The 18,042-nt window shown below is 43.1% G+C and overlaps 1 protein-coding gene across 5 annotated transcripts in view; it reads right to left on the reverse strand.

Moving 5' to 3' along the window:
• Positions 1-16,906: 16,906 nt before the first annotated feature.
• LOC125287523 (poly(ADP-ribose) glycohydrolase-like) overlaps positions 16,907-18,042 on the reverse strand; it is a 56,828-nt gene continuing 55,692 nt past the window's right edge. For all 5 annotated transcript variants that reach the window (XM_048233406.1, XM_048233403.1, XM_048233402.1 and 2 more), the window contains one exon: positions 16,907-18,042. This exon is cut by the window's right edge and continues 450 nt beyond it. The gene's annotated coding sequence lies outside the window, so the exon portion shown is untranslated.

The raw sequence follows: 18,042 nt of genomic DNA on the forward strand, positions 1-18,042 counted from the left end.
TCGTGGTTGTGGAGGATGATCGTTAGCAGCTGTGAAGTCTTTTATTCTCAAGATAGCCTAATGGTGTAGCCTACTGTCTACGAAGATGTAGGCTAAAATACTACTATCTACAGTCATCCAAAAATGAATTGCCAGAGATAGGCTATGAAGGGAAAAAGTGCAGCATTTTAAACATGGCAAGATTATTTTTACCTGAACAGTTTGTTCTAATTTGTCTCGTGAAATTCGTGCTTGTGGACATCAATCACCTATCTTCTGTCCTTCTATTTCAAGTTATCATGAGTGTCATTTGATTATATAATCACAACAAATGCTAATAAATGAAAACAGAATAGGCTTATGTGCTATAGGCTAACGCTCCAGGTCAGGCTAACTCCCCGTTATGTCAAAATAAACTGATTTGATCCTAATTGTTTAGCGATCACACACAACAACTTAACACAGCAACCTCAAACACCACTGTTGAACCTAGGCTACAGCTTCAGTCATGTAAGAAATAAGCAGTATATGAATTATCTTTATCCGTTTAATCAAGTCCACATGACCAAAATAACAACATATTTAAAGGCTGAGCTAGCATAACAGTCTAATATAGGCGATGCTGCAATGGATAACTAATAAAAAGTTTCATACAATTAATGAACTTTATCACTCACATTCTGAGTTTTTCTGGGTGGTTATATATCCATGCAGAGCGTCTTCGAATAAGCCATCGCTGTTATATGATATAATATGTTACAGGATTCATGACTGACGCCATTAAGGTTACATGATGCTGACTGACTCTGGCTATAACAGTAGGCTACCGTTTTAACGTCTGCTGAGTCTACTGCCTACCAAGACCTGTCGCTGTTCAGTTGAAGTTAAATGATCAAATATTGTTTGATTTTGTGTCAGCTTTCAGAAGGAAGACATGTTCCTTTCTGGTCAAATTTCACAGCTTCTAAGAAAGGCTATTGTCTTCGTGTAAACCGAGTTTTGAACAGAGAAAAAAAGTTAGGCTACCATTAGGCTACATGCAGGTTCTCCCATAACGTTATCGATACAGATCAATACACCAAATCAAGGCGATTTTAGCGAAACAACGTTCCTGTGGCTATCAAATATTGAACAATGGGATAACGTTTCATCATCACCTTTATTGATGCCTGAAATGTTGACATTGCTGAAATACAGAGATGTAGCCTACTGAGAGGCAGCTGCAGACAACGATGTTCAATGGGTTCAACTTGTCCCTTGCCTAGTCTACCAGCTGGATGTAAACAAAGCTATAGAACCTAGAATACGTCACATGAAAAACGTTAATACAGGCTAAAGTTACCTTGTTTTGTTCTAGCGTACCGTGACGTCTGGCTTTAAACAATGCAGTCTAACGTTCTGACAAGCACACCAATTGCCTACCTTGTTCTTGCCCATCTGGAATAACTCCTTCAGCTTTGCTGACTCCATACTTTCTGTTTTCGTTGTTTAAACTTGTGATATGCATGATAAGTATTGAGTTAGTGAATTAGCTCAACATTGTGTGCTGATAACCATTTATAGATAGCCGAGTAAAAGAAAATAACAAGTAGCCTAGTTGCATGCCTGCGTGCGTATTCTGTCTCCTGCTCAAACAAAATGTGTGCGCGTTAATTTTGATAACGTGTTTACTAAGTTATGTAATAGAAAATTGTAAATAGCCTGATGGCATGCAGCTAATGGGATACTGTGCATAGTTGGGAAGTTATGGTGGGCCAATTTGGTGTGAATACACATTACACACACACAAGGGAAATTTTCTCTCGTTTTTGAGTAGCCTGATGGTACGCACAGTGCACTGCACACACACACACACACACACACACACACACACACGCACACATGCATGGTGCCTGGTCTGGACAGTTGATTCATTTTCTGTGATTCCTCTGATCAATAACCAATCTGCGGATGAGTTCACAGAGTGGGCTTGGATGAAGTAGGGGGCAAGAGTGAGTGTGTGTATGTGTGTGTGTGTGTGTGTGTAGGGATGGAGAAAGAGCGTAAATCTCCCTTAAAATTGGACTGATTCATGCCTCTGAACCACAAGAATCAGCCAGTCAGCAATATTCAAGATGACCAGAGAGAGAGAGAGAGAGATGGAGAGAAAGAAAGAGACGGATGGACAGATGATGGGTAGAGCATAGCGATAGATTAAAGAGAGCGAGGAAAGGCCTGCCACCAAACAACGCTGTGTAGGACTGACTCAGAGACAGAGGAAAGAGTGAGTGGACAGGGAGACAGATAGAGGGAGAGGGGGGTCAGAAAGAAAAATGCAGAGAGATGGAGAGCGAGAGAGAAAAGTAAGAGGAGAGGAGAATAAATAGAATAGAGAAAGACTGAGAGAAAAGAGAAAGGACTGGAAGCCCATCATACACACTGACCAACCCCCTTGCCTTTCACACACACACACACACACACACACACGCACACACACACACACGCACACCAGGAAGCACACTGCCCCTGCTGTGCTTACCCATGATTAGCGATGATGATGATTAGCCGTCGCCTTGAGGACTCTCGGGCCCTGATGAGGAGGTGCTCCATCTCTGTCGCCGTGCTGACCGAGCAACACTCCGACAACCCCCTCCCTCTCTGATCGAGCAGCCGCACTGCCCAGCACACACACACACACACACACACACACACACACACACACACACACACACACACACACACACACACACACAGGAAAGACACACTCACTCACACACTGTTTATAGACAAAACACATAGACACAGATCAGCACACTCACATACATAGAATAAAACGCACACAAATGAACATAAGTAAGAAGAATACACTCTTGCACACTAAGAAGGAGCAACATATACTGTACAGAACAGAGCACTCTAAGAAGGAGCAACATATGCTGTACAGAACAGAGCACACTAAGAAGGAGCAACATATGCTGTACAGAACAGAGCACACTAAGAAGGAGCAACATATACTGTACAGAACAGAGCACTCTAAGAAGGAGCAACATATACTGTACAGAACAGAGCACACTAAGAAGGAGCAACATATACTGTACAGAACAGAGCACACTAAGAAGGAGCAACATATACTGTACAGAACAGAGCACACTAAGAAGGAGCAACATATGCTGTACAGAACAGAGCACACTTACACCTGTAAATTAAAGCATACAGAAACACAGGACAGAGCATCATAAATCATATAAATCACGTATCATATTTTGTTCTGAATGGTAGACAACAAAATAATTTAAATCTTTTAAACGGGCACAGGGCACAGAACAATGTCTAAGACAGGCCCGGCATATTAAACATGTCAGAGTATGCATGTGCACTCAATATAATCTTATAACCAAACTGCTTCACAAAACTAACAAGAAAACTCTTTTGATAGACAGGGCTCAAGAGAGGAGAACCACAGTGCTAAAGTCAAACACTCACTTGCCTCTCCTTTCCAAAATGAAATCGGGCCTTGATACTGTTTCATGTTTGGTTTGGCACAAAGATTCTGCATTGGGCAGCTTTCTGGTATGATATGGCTCACTGTACAAAACACACCAGCTACTTGATAAAATGTTTCTCTGTGTTCCCATGGCTACAGCATCTTTTGAAACACCCCAAATGAGAGATGGTCAAATGTGGCATGTACAGTAATATTGGACCATGACGAGCACCTCCATCCTCCACCCTCCACCTCTGTACCTGGAAAAGATCCGCTGTTGCAAGCCACCTACACTCTGCAAACATTTTCTTGTGGGTGAAGCAGTTGGTAAGCATTTGGAGTCCATGTATGGAGGGGACACACTGTCCATCTTCCCCCCTTTTACCAACAGACGTCACTACCGGAGGATTGATGAAGAGTGTGTGTGTGTGTGTGTGTGTGTGTGTTTGTGTGCATTGTGTCTATCATTAAAATACCTGCCCGATCCCACCCATCCCCACCCCTCCCCGCGTGCCGTGTACTGAACTGAGCAGAAAACAAACAATATGGCGTCATGCGAGGGGGAGACATGAATGATGTCTTGCTCGGGCCGCGTCAATCAGCCCTCTTTCGACCCAGCTGTGTTCTGTGACTAACAGTGCCCCTTAAAAACGACGCCAGGCTCTGTGGCGCGCTGCACTGGGGGCAGACGAGGCCTCCGGTCAAATAAATCACACCTGCTGCGCGCTGAGAGATCGCAGGGAAGCCGGGAAAAACAAATCTGGGCTGTCCAGGGCTGGGAGTCTTTAAAAGAGAGTGATGGTGAGCGCCGTAAGCTCATGCATTCACAGGATAAACATGGAGCTGAACCAGTCGAGCAAAAGGAGTTCCCCGGGCTCAACCTCTAGATCAAGGGAGTAACAACACCAGTGACAAGGGTTTGTTATTCCAAAAAGCAAGTATAAACATGAATATGTTTAAATATAGACATGGATATGTTTAAAAAGTATTTTTTTCTGACAGGTTGAACTTTTTTTCACCTGAAAGAAAACAAAATGCCCTGAGCTGCAGGAAAAAGCACCAGCAGCAGCAACTTCTATGGAAATACTCATAGGTGTAACTAGTGATAAGCAGGTACAGTATTACCACCACAATGGGACTCAGTTTACACAAGTTTAAATGCGTGCTTTACATTTAGGTAGGATAGCCTACTTATGCCGTTCACTATTGACACAAGGTTACCACGCGCTCTGGTTAGAGATATGGGTTGGGGGCCCACCCAGACAATGTGTTGGAGCCTGGTGCTGGCTCGTTACGCCCTACTGTGTATAGCTAGAGGCTGGGGGATCACTGTCAGCCCACTGGGGGCAGACCTGGGGCATATCGGTTTTCCAGAGGTCCACTTGTGGGTTGCCTCAAACAACCGTTTTGCCAATTGTGGTCCAAACTCCTTTTTATATACTTCTACCTTAATTTTAATAGCAGTTTTATATTCACAACAAATAGAATTAAAGGTGATGGTGGTCCAACAGTGGACCTGAAGTGGCACGCCACCGGTAACAAGCCACGGATGGTCCAGTATCTGCCAATCTGATTTTGCTATCTGGGGCCACACTGGGAATGCCCAGGGTGTGTTTGACATCTTAACTGTTACTCTACTGTTACTGTGTTACTCTAATAGTAATATGTAAGTTAGTTTAAATGAATGTGTCTGTTACAGTAGGCCTAAACAAATGTAAGTAAATAAGGTGACCATTCAGATTTCATCTGGACTGTCCGGCTTTTGAGCCCTCTATCCTTCCTGAGAGTGTGTTCTTCTTGCCACTCAATAGCGAACAACAAAGTGGCATTTTTCATGGGGCTTCAGAGCACCATAGCCTCCTCTAGACTCAGTACCTCAGCCAAATATTCTGCCATATTGACATTGGTGACTTCCTCTCTGCCTCTTTGTCCTTGCCAATGGTCCCAAAATGAAATGCTCCCCATGTAATCCCCAAATGCTCCCCATGTAATCCCCAAATGCTCCCCATGTAATCCCCATTCACCAATGATGATGGTTTTGGGGATGGTATCAATGACCACCCAGTGGGCAACAGAGGAATCGATCTATATGACGCCAGGTGTCAATATGCAGTAGGCTACGCACAGAAGGCTCCTTAGCTAGTTCATTTGTCTTCTGGCAGAGCCGGGTCTGTTGTAACCACCACTATTGTTATCACGGACCCAGTTGGGTGGTGCACCTAGTGAATCAGCATGTTACGTTGTGGTACAACCCCAAATCAGAAAACGTTGGGACATTGTGTAAAATGCAAATGTGAATGTGATAATATACAAATCTCGTAAACCTAAATATTTAGCAGCAAAAATGACATAGACAACATGTTAGATGTTGAAAATGAAAATGTTGACTATTTCATGGAAAATATATGTTATTTTTGAATTTGATGCCAGCAACATGTTTGAAAAAAAGTGTTTTGATTTGGGGTTGTAGAAGGATTTGCGTGTGTTAAAATTGTTATTATTGGGCAAGAGATATGCAGTGTCGGAGTGAAGACGTAAGGAGCAGAATATACTGTGCAGGGGCGGTTTTAGCAACTTGGAGGCCCTGGGCAAAGGGCCATTTTCTGACTCACTTTCTGCTTTGACTGCCCTGCCACACAACATTTCCTGTTACGTCCTGATCAGTTGGAATTGGTTAAGGAATGGATTCTTGTATTCTATTATTCAGAAAACAGGAGGCTTCAGTCAAAATAAAGGGCCTTTACTTTCCACCTTGCTACTGACTGTTACTAGCCTACTACTGTAACACATTAATAGCCTAGTTTATTTTTTTATTTTAAGTTTGAATTGTAATCCGAGTTTAATTAGGAAATATCAACAAATAGTAATGTAGCCTATTGAATGGTTTAAGATCCTACCATGCCACCAAGCCAGAGGGTATGTCCAGGTCAAAGATGAAGATATATTGCCTTTGTGTTTTACAGATGCCAATGAATTGCACTGGGCCTACAACCTCAAACCCATTTGCCTCATTAAGGCATAGGCCAAGCTAACGCACTCTGAGAATTTGCATCTGTTCTTGCAGCTGTCTCCCTGATTCATTTAAGTCATTTCACTCCTCCAACACAACAAAAACACATTTTTCTGCCTTTTAGAGTATAAAGTTAACCTACAGAGACAAGTCGCCAGATCATCTGAAGGTAGCGACGCTCCCTCTACTGGTAAAAACAAACATGTAAGAGAATGACAAATGAGAGGGAGGGGTGCGGGGATTGGAATTTACCGAGATACCTGATCAAAACCCCGGGCATAACACACGGGATGCCTCCCGTGGGAGCGTTCCGTAATAGGATTAACCTCTCGACCGCGGTAACATCCCACCATGAAACGGTATTGGGGAAAACCAATGGGCCGTGGTCTCCTAAAGAGCTCGCGTTTGTCAACAGTCATATCTCACGGTCCTGTTCAGTCACGGGGAATGCGTTCACCGGATCACACCCCAACACCTCACAAATGCAATATAGTAGGGAGAGAATGAGACAGCCTAAATCTTCTAGCGTTCGCTCTTGATTGGTGAGCCGGAGTTTAGCGGTGTATCGCGTTGGTGAAGTTTCTCAGCGCGTACCAGTCCTGAGAAGAGGTTCCGTTCTAAATCACACAGTTATATGGCTCCAAATACTTCACAGTTATGTGTCCACTGGGACCGCATCCAGGTTTTTATGACGCCTCGGGTAATTGAGCTGTGGTTGAAGTATCAGCCAATCTTTTAGGCTACAGAAGAGATAGCTTACCATTAGGAAGAGTGTATAATGTTATTTTGCACACATTGCTGCCATCTCTCGTTTTTGATGACATAATCAGTTTACCACGGTGTGTATTCTGTGTTGTGAAAAAGGGGGAAATGACCGAGAGGTGTATAGGTTGAATGCAGATGGCTAATCCATTACCTAAATGCAGTAGAATAGTAGGCTACAAGCCTTAACATTACGTCCCTGATATGCACCATGCATCTGACACATTGGCACATTGCATAATTGTTGAAAATAAAGGGAAAAAATGATGTGCGCTCTGCATGCCATGGTCTAGATAGTCTTTATTTTACACAATATTTTAGATGACTATACACATTATATCCACCTACACAAGTATTTTGTCTTATTAACATCTGAATTAAAAACAGAGCAACTTTGATCTGAAACATCAACCAGCTGATGGGCAGTTTTGATACAGGCACGTTGTCAAATAGAAATAAGATAGTTCTTAGCTCTTTTGTCTCCATAGTTTATACAACACTTATTTCAATTACAAGACATAAAGATCCCCCGAGAGACGGAACGATCCTCTCTGTGATCTTCCAGCTTATGTCTTCGCCCGTATCATAAATGTTTTGATTAAAAGACATGTAGCCTACTAGCTCTCTATCCGGAGGGCCCTGGCTGAAGAGGATCCAATTAACATTTGGGATGGGAGCCCCACAGGGAGTCGTTCTAAGCAACGGAACACCGAATCGAAGCGGCGGCGGGAAGATTTACACCGCCCCACTCCCCCCTGTCTATTGCTCTGCACTGCGCGATGTCACACACTGACAGATTTGACAGCGCTATAGTTCACAAACACCGTCTGCAGAGAGTGAGCGTCGCTGAGAACCACCACCATCAGGAGCCTTGATTTGCCACTATCGCAGGAAATGGGCCTCAATCTTCTGTATGATAATTTTCATGAAACATTTTACACATCATAAATTGTTTTGAACAATTTATGATGTGTACAATTCTATTGAACAAGAGGGGGAAACATCTGTCTCTGTGTACCCTTTCACTGTGCATGTGCGAGCAGCGTGTGTGTGTGTGTGCGTGTATGAATGCATGTCTTTTGTAACATGCACTTTGACTCTCATGGGCTTTTATAGGCCCAGGGTGTGACATATGAAAAGCATAAACCGACAACACCAATTCAAATCTTGTATTGATATGATGATATGATTGATTGCTGATTAATTTCACATAAAACCACACAACACAACAATGACATAACATTTACATGGCACACATTTAGTGAATGTTTTTTTTCCAAAACAAACTGTGAAACAGTTGAGAAGGGGGCTCTGTGTCTTTGAGGAGAATGGCTCTGACAAGTTGAAACGTCCACAGACCCCTTGGCTGGTAGTGGAGGCCTGGGGGCTTCTGGAGTCAGTCTGAGTGGGGAGCCTCGTGCCTGGGCCTCGCTGGCTGGCATGGTGGGGTGGGTGGTGTCTTTCTCCTGGAGCTGTGACAGGTCCGTAATGAGTGCAGGGCCCCCAAAAGGCCCTGGAAGGAGTGTGTGAGTGTGTGTGTGTGTGTGTGTTAGTGGGAGGGGGGTCACTTCAGTATCAGAGCTCTGACAGCACAGCCAAGTCCCTGTTTACGCAGCCCCTCACACTGGCAATGCAGGCGTACACAAGGAGGCACCCACACAAACAAGCATTCACACAGGTACACACACACACACACACACACACACACACACACACACACACACACACACACACACACACACACACACACACACAACCATTCATACCGGAGAAAAGAACAGACGTACACTCATACACACTGCACTGCCACATACTCACACTGAAAACAGCTTCCCAGACTCCGGCTCACCAATCAAGACAACAATACTACTCTGAACAAGTTTGGTCACATGATCACACAAAAAAAATTGCACAAACCATTACACTTAGACATACCGTTCATAAACATGCACACGTAAAAGCATATCTCAAAAATCTACCATCTAGGACGTCATTCAGTGATGTGTGCAAAACCAGAAATCCAGGCACAATTTGGACAAGTACACAGCAGGATTTTTTGCTTTGGTGACATGTTCAATCAGGAATGAACAGTTACCGAGATCAAGTGTGACAGTACTACACAGCTGTTATTAAGAAACAGGAACTGACAGCTGTTACGAACCAAAAGAGCATTAATCCAAAGACCTCCTCATCTTCCTCCTGCCTCAACATGAAACTTGTTTCCCTGGCAGATGTGTCATCATCCTACCACTCGTCTCCTCACAAGTGAGTGAGATACAGAGAGAGAGAGATACAGAGAAAGAGAAAGAGAGAGAGAAACTATGCAATTGAGGGCCAAAACCTTTGAAATGCCAGGCAAACAGCTGCCCCTGCACACTTTGAAACCTCTGCCAGGGAGAAGAATCTATTTTTCTGGCGGGCGAGCCGAGGAGCTGAGGAGCTGAGGAGCAGTGTAGCGTGGACCACTGGCAGATGGTGTTGTGCCGGCTGCTGCGGCTGCCTCTGCCACTGAGGCTGCTGCTCGCTCGCTCGGCAGGCAGCGGACGCAACAAGTGTGCAATTACAAACCCAATAAGGACCCAGACTGTTCAAAAACAACAACACTCAGGGGAGGTTTGGCTGTGTGTGTGTGTGTGTGTGTGTGTGTGTGAGCGAGAGAGAGAGAGAGGAGGGAGAGAGAGAGAGAGAGAGAGAGAAGAGAGAGGGAGAAAGAGTAAGAGGCCCAGTCTGGGAAAAAAAAGAGTGAAAAATTGATTGACCCGTAAATTTTCTTCATTTCCTCTGGCAAATAGAGCGCTAAGTGCTGGGAATCTGTTTAATGGAGAAAGCCAGAGCATGCTTAACGCAACGTTTATGTGCCTCACTGCCAGCCTTGACTGCGTTTATTAAAGATAAGGAGATAATAAATAACGTACACTTTAAGCTTCAAACTTTAGTGATTATTTATGACCATACTTACAATATTGATAATGACAATAATATTGACAGTGAAGACAATGTTGGTGATGTTGAGGATAATGTTTTGTAATGATTACGGTTATGATGAAGATGGCAGTGATGATGATGATTATGATGATGTTGGTCAGACAGAGATACAGTCAAAACATTCTTCACAGTATGACTCCAAAGTGAATTACTCTGTTACTGAACAGAGGCAACAGTAGATTAAATGTTGTATATTTTGACATTAGTGCTGGCAATTCTCCAGTGTGACTGATTAAGCACAGAGGCTCCTGAGTCCCCATCTGACATTCTGACACACACACACACACACACACACACACACACACACACACACACACACACACACACACACAGTGCTATTTATAGTGACTAGAGAAAGCGCTGTTTGACCACAGGAGCCCGTGTGGGTTCCTTAAATAGGTGCTGACTTCAGGCAGGAAGGTGGGGGAACGGCCCCCTGCCTGTCCTTACCGCAATTAGGCACTGTGTCTGTTGGTCTGTGAATTGTAAGTTGCCTACTGCTGGGTTACTTTCCTGCCACAGTATAGTATGGTGACACTGTGCACACTGTCCTGATCCAGGGTATGGGAGTGGGGATCAGGTGGAGAGCCTGAAGATCTTCATTTCTCTGCATTGGAGACTGTGGAGACTGTACTTCACTGTGAAGTTCTGCAAATGTAATAGGAAAGTGTGTTCGCTGTCCATGGTGCTGATTTATCTAATCCAGCTCCAGCTACCACTTCTCATCCAGTGAAAGCAAAACTCTGCAACAGTTTGCAGCTTTTTTGATTTTGAGTGTTCTATGTGAATCTACTTCAGTAATCTATGTTATTCATATTTAGTCTTTAATTAAAGCTTGTATAATGGTCTCAAGACTATGCTGTCCACGGGTATCCATCTGTTTTAGTGTTTAGTGAGTACAGAACACAGTGAATTAGTCCTTAATTTCCGTTGAGTTTGCATTCTGTCAGGACAGAATATTCACTCTGAAGTCAAGAGGGAGACTACTGAGTTACTGAATGATTCTGGCTGCCTCTGCTGATATCAGTCTCCTGTCCATCTCTGTGACGTGACACCAGAGCGAAAAAGGAGCAAAAGGGAGAGAGAGAGAGAGAGAGAGAGAGAGAGAGAGAGAGAGAGAGAGAGAGAGAGACTGTGTAATTTTCCCGACCAAATTCATGGTATAGATTTACCACTATTCTAACCAACTGTTATGATTTGTGTTTGTAATGTGGTAGTTGTATTTTGTAATTGTAACATTATATTCCATCACAGTAAACCTTCAAGCAATCACAATTGTTTATTTACCAGATCATAGCTTGGGTCATGCCAGGACTATTTTATGAAATCTGGAACCCAACAGAACTTGCATTGTGCTTGGATGGCATTCTCTTACAACAAAGGAAATGCCTGCGGCCATGGAAACAAGTCAGCAAGTCAGCATTTGTTTTTTGCTGCCAGTAAAGAGAAACACTCTTTGCACATGTAATAATTTGTGTCCCTAGAAGTTCTGATACAACAGAGACAAAAGAACGCTGGTTAAGACATTCAGAACAGAACAGAACACTTCTCAAAGAAGGTCCAATCAGGAACACTACCTCCTTCTGAGAAGGGATCTTAAAAGATCTTTCAGCAAGATTCGTAAGTGTATAGAAATGTTTCTTTAAAGAACCTATTTAAGAATCAATTAAGAATGTTTTAAATTTTTGAATGTAAATGGCATTGCATGAGCCTAAATGAAATGCCTGGAGAAATAAATGCAGCCTGTATGTTTTCTTCCAATTCATGAATTTACATGATATTTTACATTTATTTGTTCAGCTGTTGCTGGTTATATAGGCGTCATTAATATGTGCTTGTATATGTATCCTTTGAACCAAACCCTAGGTTACGCATGCAGCTTGGCTCCATCAGCTACGGAAACAAACAACCTCTATTAGAACTGAGCTCTCCCCCTGTCACTGAGAGCGAGCAGCGCCATCAGCAGGATTAACTCAACTTTGTAGCGCTGGTCGTGATGAGGCAAACAAGAGTCTCGGCTCTCGCCATCATAAATCCCCGCAGCCAATCCACAGGAACCACGCACTGAGAGCTGAGCCTAATGCGGAGGCCTAATAAACCCTGCTGCTGATGGCGCTCGTGCGGCTGGAATTAATTAAGAGGGAAGGAAGGCAGTGTTAGCACCTGTTTACTTAAACAGTCTCTTTGATGTGTGTTTGCATTCATTGCGGCGAAGCTGCGGAGCTGGTGTTTTGCAGGGACTTTGGCACCTGGTGGTTGAATTAGTTAAGTATTGGCCTACCTTGGAATGATCTTACAGTGTTTCTCAGTCGCTTTGGTACATTTATCAAAATTAATGTTTTCAAAACAGTACGTTTCTAAAAACAACTTGTGTGGATAGCATCAGACAAGGGGACCTGCTTTTTTTTAACCTGCAAAAGCCCATAACTGCCTTAAAATACTTAGTAAATTAGTGTGCCAATGATGGAATCAAAATCCCTTTTATTACTATGTTGTACCAGAGATGGTTTCATAGCACATTATTGCATGCAATTGTTCCATTGATTATTGAACGTCTCCAACTAACTCATGTCCAAACCAAGTCCTGGCAACGTGAAAGGAAAAAGTATAATTTGATTGGCTGTTGACTTCAAATATCACCAAAACCGAATTGTAGACGGCATTTTTAATTCCCCATAGTCTCACTAACAGTAGGCCTAATCGACATTTTATCACTCCTGCACTCAATTTTTTAATCTGGACAAAAGCAATGGGATTAAAACCCAGGTTACTGTCAGCCTACATACATGATACATTCCCCTGCACTTGAATAAAAAGGGCTGCTTAATAAAATACTCAAATAAATGTTAAAGAGCCAGCCTGGTGCTGAGCAACTCATTTAACAGTCAAAACATTTCATGTGTGATAGCACTGTAACTGAAGGCATGCCAGTGCCTCTACTAATGAGATTAAAACATTAACATTTGAGGAAAAGCGTCGTCTCTGATCTCTTTCCAAAAAAATGCTCCTTATTTTCTGTTACGCATGCAAGCACACACACACACATGCATGCGCACGTACAGACACACACACACACACACACACACACACACACACACACACACATTACACACACACACAGACACACACACAAATAAACACACACACACACACACACACACACACACACACACACACACACACACACACACACACACACACACACACACACACACACACGCTCACTTTGGTTAGGCCTCCTTTGGCGAAGGCCATGCAAATCAGACCTATGCGGGTTCCAGCGGCCTGCTGCATTCATTATGTATGCAGCGATAGCAGAGGCTGACCTTTTAAGCAGCCCTGTGAAGCGCCAACACAGTGCGCACACACACCACTGTGGGGGTCGTCGGAGCGCTCCAGTCAGCATGACGGAGGGAGAACACACTCAGGTGGGGATGACCAGTGGGTGGGTGATGACGCTGGCTTCATCAAAAAGGCCACTGGGTTGTTTTTTTCTATGTGAAGAGGAAAGAGAACTGTCAACATTTAATTTACAAATAGATAAACCCACCCAAGTCCAATCCTATGGTCCAATTCAATACCTAACTGACTACATCAAGCCAGTAAGAAAAGATTTTCACTTACCAGTATTTTATAGATGGATGGCTGTCAGGTACAGAGAGAGAAACAGAGAGATCTCTAGATCCTTTATATAGTACAGAGACTGAACCTTGCAGAATGAACCAGCCAGATGAGATGCTCTTGGCTTCTCAGATATCAAACAGATGTTTGTTTTGGACACAAAGTGTTCTTCTGAGTCGTTTGGTAAACAAACAATAGCCCTGAAGCTTATGAGCCATCGCCAGCACACCTGGAGGGCTGGATGCCCCAGCAATCAAACCCACAGTCCTATACAAACATCAGCTGCCTCAGAGAGGCCCACTGCTACACTCAATAGTGAGTATATCGGTGTGTGTGTGTGTGTGTGCGTGCACCCATGTGTGTATAAAAGAGTGTGCATTAAAGACTGTACCCACATATGTATGTGTTTGTGAGTGCCTATATGTGTATGAGTGATTGTGTGTCCTTGTGTATCAGTGTGTGTGTGTGTGTGTGTGTGTGTGTTATGTGTGTTATAATGCCATATTCCTGTGGCAGATGGCCATGAAAAGGTTACAGTAAATTGGCAGGAGGTTGGCAGAACTAGGCTATAATCTGACCGGTACCTCCCCCTGGCATCTAAGTGTGTGTGTGTGTGTCTATTTGAGTGTGTATGTGAGAGTGTGGGGTGGGGGCACTGGTAGAGGAGTATCACTGGCATACGCCACTCCAAGAGGTCGTTTGGGCAGGGAGATGGGGGTTGGGGCGTGCGTTTGAAGTCAGCGATCAACAAAGAGCCTGTGGAGCCGTTTAGTCGGGTTCTCTCCACCGAGGCAAGCGATCGATCTAGGCCCCACTGTGGACGCCACGCTTTCATCCCCACTCTCCACCTGAAAAGGGGGGTTAACACACTACTGCTGAAAGGCTTAACTCCATCACACACACCTTCCTGTTTCAAACCAACAACCAACCAACAGTGCATTTCTCAAATGTATCCTAGACAGGCTCGTAATATTACCACTGTTACATTTTACTCCTTAACCACTACCACTGTTCACTTGTACTCCTACTTTCTGATAGAGAATCAGTCATGATGTTACTCAGTCCCTGAGTTGCCCGTCTCTTATGAGTCTAACACTTTGCACACTCCCGTTGTTCCATGGTCATTGCACATGGGTGCTTATTAAGAAATGTATTGTTTGCCTGAAAAGTTAAGCACCCGATATGGACTTACTTATGTCAGATGCTTCAGTCTTTATCAGGAGCGGTAGCCACATGCCATCTGCACTCTCTTAAGGGAGCGGACATATCGTACATGAGGAGTTGGACACAATAGGTGAAGACTTTTCCAGTTTCCCAGGCAAATATTCTTACAAACAGGCATACGTGATATAACTAATTTAAGTATAAGTATATATACTCTTTTGATCCTGTGAGAGAAATTTGGTCTCTGCATTTATCCCAATCCGTGAAACACTCAGCACACAGTGAACACACAGTGAGGTGAAGCACACACTAATCCCGGCGCAATGAGCTGCCTGCAACAACAGCGGCGATTGGGGAGCAGTGAGGGGTTAGGTGCCTTGCTCAAGGGCACTTCAGCCGTGCCTACTGGTCGGGGTTCAAACCGGCAGCCCTCCGGTTACAAGTCCGAAGCGCTAACCAGTAGGCCACGGCTGCCCAAATTTGCAGAGCAAACCAGACATCAGACACTTTCAAGGGAAACATTTGCATGCACTAAGGTATTTCCATGTGAATAGCCTCACAGATTCTATTGGAACTAGATGTACCGCAGAGCAGTACAAAATATGACCGCAGCCCAGTTCTGCACATTCTCTCCGCAAAAATAAATCACGCTTGTCAATTTGTCTCCATCTCCCACTCCATCCCCTACTTTTGTGTATGTAAATGAGTGTGTGTGAGTTTGGCACAAGTTAATAGTTTTCTGTCTTTATTGCCCCCACAATCCAAACACCCACCAACCCCAAACACTCACACACTATTTCTACAATTTCATTGCATTTCTTACACCAGTAACCATGTAACTATTAACTTGTGCCAAATAGATATTTTAGTAACAATTTACAAATACTAACAAAGGGTTAGGTAATTACTAGTTTGCTATTTATTATGGCATCTTATTATAAATTGTTACCAGAAGCTCCTCTGTGTAACTTTAGAGCTCAACAGAGAGCAGTCTGTGTGTATGTGTAAGAGAGTATGTGAGTATTGTTATGGTTATGGTGTTTAGCAGGCGCTTTTATCCAAGGCGACATACAACATAACAACAATACAATAGTTACATTTAACAGTAAACAATTTAATGTAGGAATGTGTGTGTGTGCGTCACAGTGCCAGCATTGGCATGAGTGCTTCTGTGTGTGTGCATGTGAGTATGTATGAATGTGTGTGTGTGTATAATGTGAGTGCATGTGCATGTGCGGGAGTGTGTGTGTATATGCATGTGTGCCTGAGTATTTGTATGTGTGTGCCCCAGTGCCAGCACTGTCTGAAGTGTGCCTTTGGTCTAGTGCTCTGACCCTCCATAATGAGGCTCCATGTACTCTTGACACCAGAGATATGACCTTATTAAAGCAAGAGGAATGGTAGGGGCCACAACAATGAGAACATACCACTAATGATGGAGAGAAAAGAAAATAGGAAGTTAGTGTATGAGAGAGAGATAAAGAGAGATAAAGAAAGAGGAATACTGACTAAATAAAGAAAAAGGAGCGATCAAGACAGAAATGGTGAGAGCTAGAGAGAAAGATGGACTGACTGGCTGACTGAACTAGAGAAAGCAGATGTGTTTTCTTAAACCATGATCATATACATTTCATGAAGTTAATAAAGTTAATGTTTCTTTGCTTTTTCGGTCAGGATGTATTTGAACGTACACATGGTTTGTAAAGAATACGATGAATGACGTTGAAAGCGTGCCATTTGTACCTGAAACACTTGCAATGCACATTCAATCTTCTAATGCACATACAAATCTGAATCGGTACAGAGGGTGGATTTAGCCCTTGATTTACATAAAGCATAATGCACTTAAAGCTGATGGAAAAAGTTTACGCTAATATTTTCCAGTCACACTAGCAATATGCATGAACTCTGATGATGTCTGATGTATGTTAAGTTAATTTTTATTATTAAAATCACAATCACAGTAACAAACACTTCAGCTTCATTTCTTTTAAAAAAGCAGAGAGCAATTACAACCACAACTACCACTCCCAAAAATGCCTAATTACAATCATAAAAAATAGATTACCTTTTATTCTTTATTTTCAAAAAAGGAAATAAAACAAGAAATCGAAAAGAAATACCCAAAGCACTTCAATGGTGTGCGTCTAAGTACTAAACAAAAAGACAAAAAAGATCTTTCAGCCTCCGAGTTGAACAAAATCTCTTTTAGGACACATCGACCAGAGGAAAGATATTTCTTCACACAACTACCCTAAACACTTCTAACCGTTGAATCATTCCAATCATTAACACCAGCCTTCTAAAGGTACCTGAGGATCTATTCATCCCGAACTAAAACAAATGGACGTTATGAGCGTATACGCATGTACAAAATGGGGTATGGGCCAGGACAATGTATTATATTATAGGAGGGTGAGGACTTGTGGGCTGGCCAAACAAAACGTCTGTGGGGTTTTATAACGGCGTCCATGTTTTTTTTTTTATATCTCTGCTATTCATTACGTCCCTTTTACTGGGCTTCAGGCAGCCAATTCAATTACGCAGAAGAGAAAAGACAGAGAGAGAGAGAGAGAGAGAGAGAGAGAGAGAGAGAGAGAGAAAGAGAGAGAGAGGAGAGGAATGAGAGAGTTGGTTATATAGGGGGACAGAGTAAAATAATTAAAGACAGAGCTAGAGAGAGGGAGAGAAGGAGGGAAAGAGGGAGGGAGGGAGGGAAAGAGGGAGGGAGGGAGGGAAAGACAGACCGTGAGGAAAAGCCACAGAATGAGGGAAAAGAAAAAGAGAATGAGAAAGAGAGAAGAGAAGAGTTAAGAGAGGAGAGAAAGACAAAGTCAAACAGAAAACAATGGCAGCCAAGAAAAGTGGCTATGGCACTTACAATGGACAGTGCTAAACATCTTTGTCATTATAATGCATACTAATGGAGTCCATGATAGAGAGCAGCCCCCCCACCCCTCACACAAAAAAATACACTAGAATCATCCAACACCATAGAGAGCCATCCACTTAGTACTGCTTGAATGACCCTCTAATAAATTAGCTTAAGTGCCTGAAA

The sequence above is a fragment of the Alosa alosa genome, chromosome 22 (genome assembly GCF_017589495.1).
Source record: "Alosa alosa isolate M-15738 ecotype Scorff River chromosome 22, AALO_Geno_1.1, whole genome shotgun sequence".
NCBI classification, from domain to species: Eukaryota; Metazoa; Chordata; class Actinopteri; order Clupeiformes; family Clupeidae; genus Alosa; species Alosa alosa.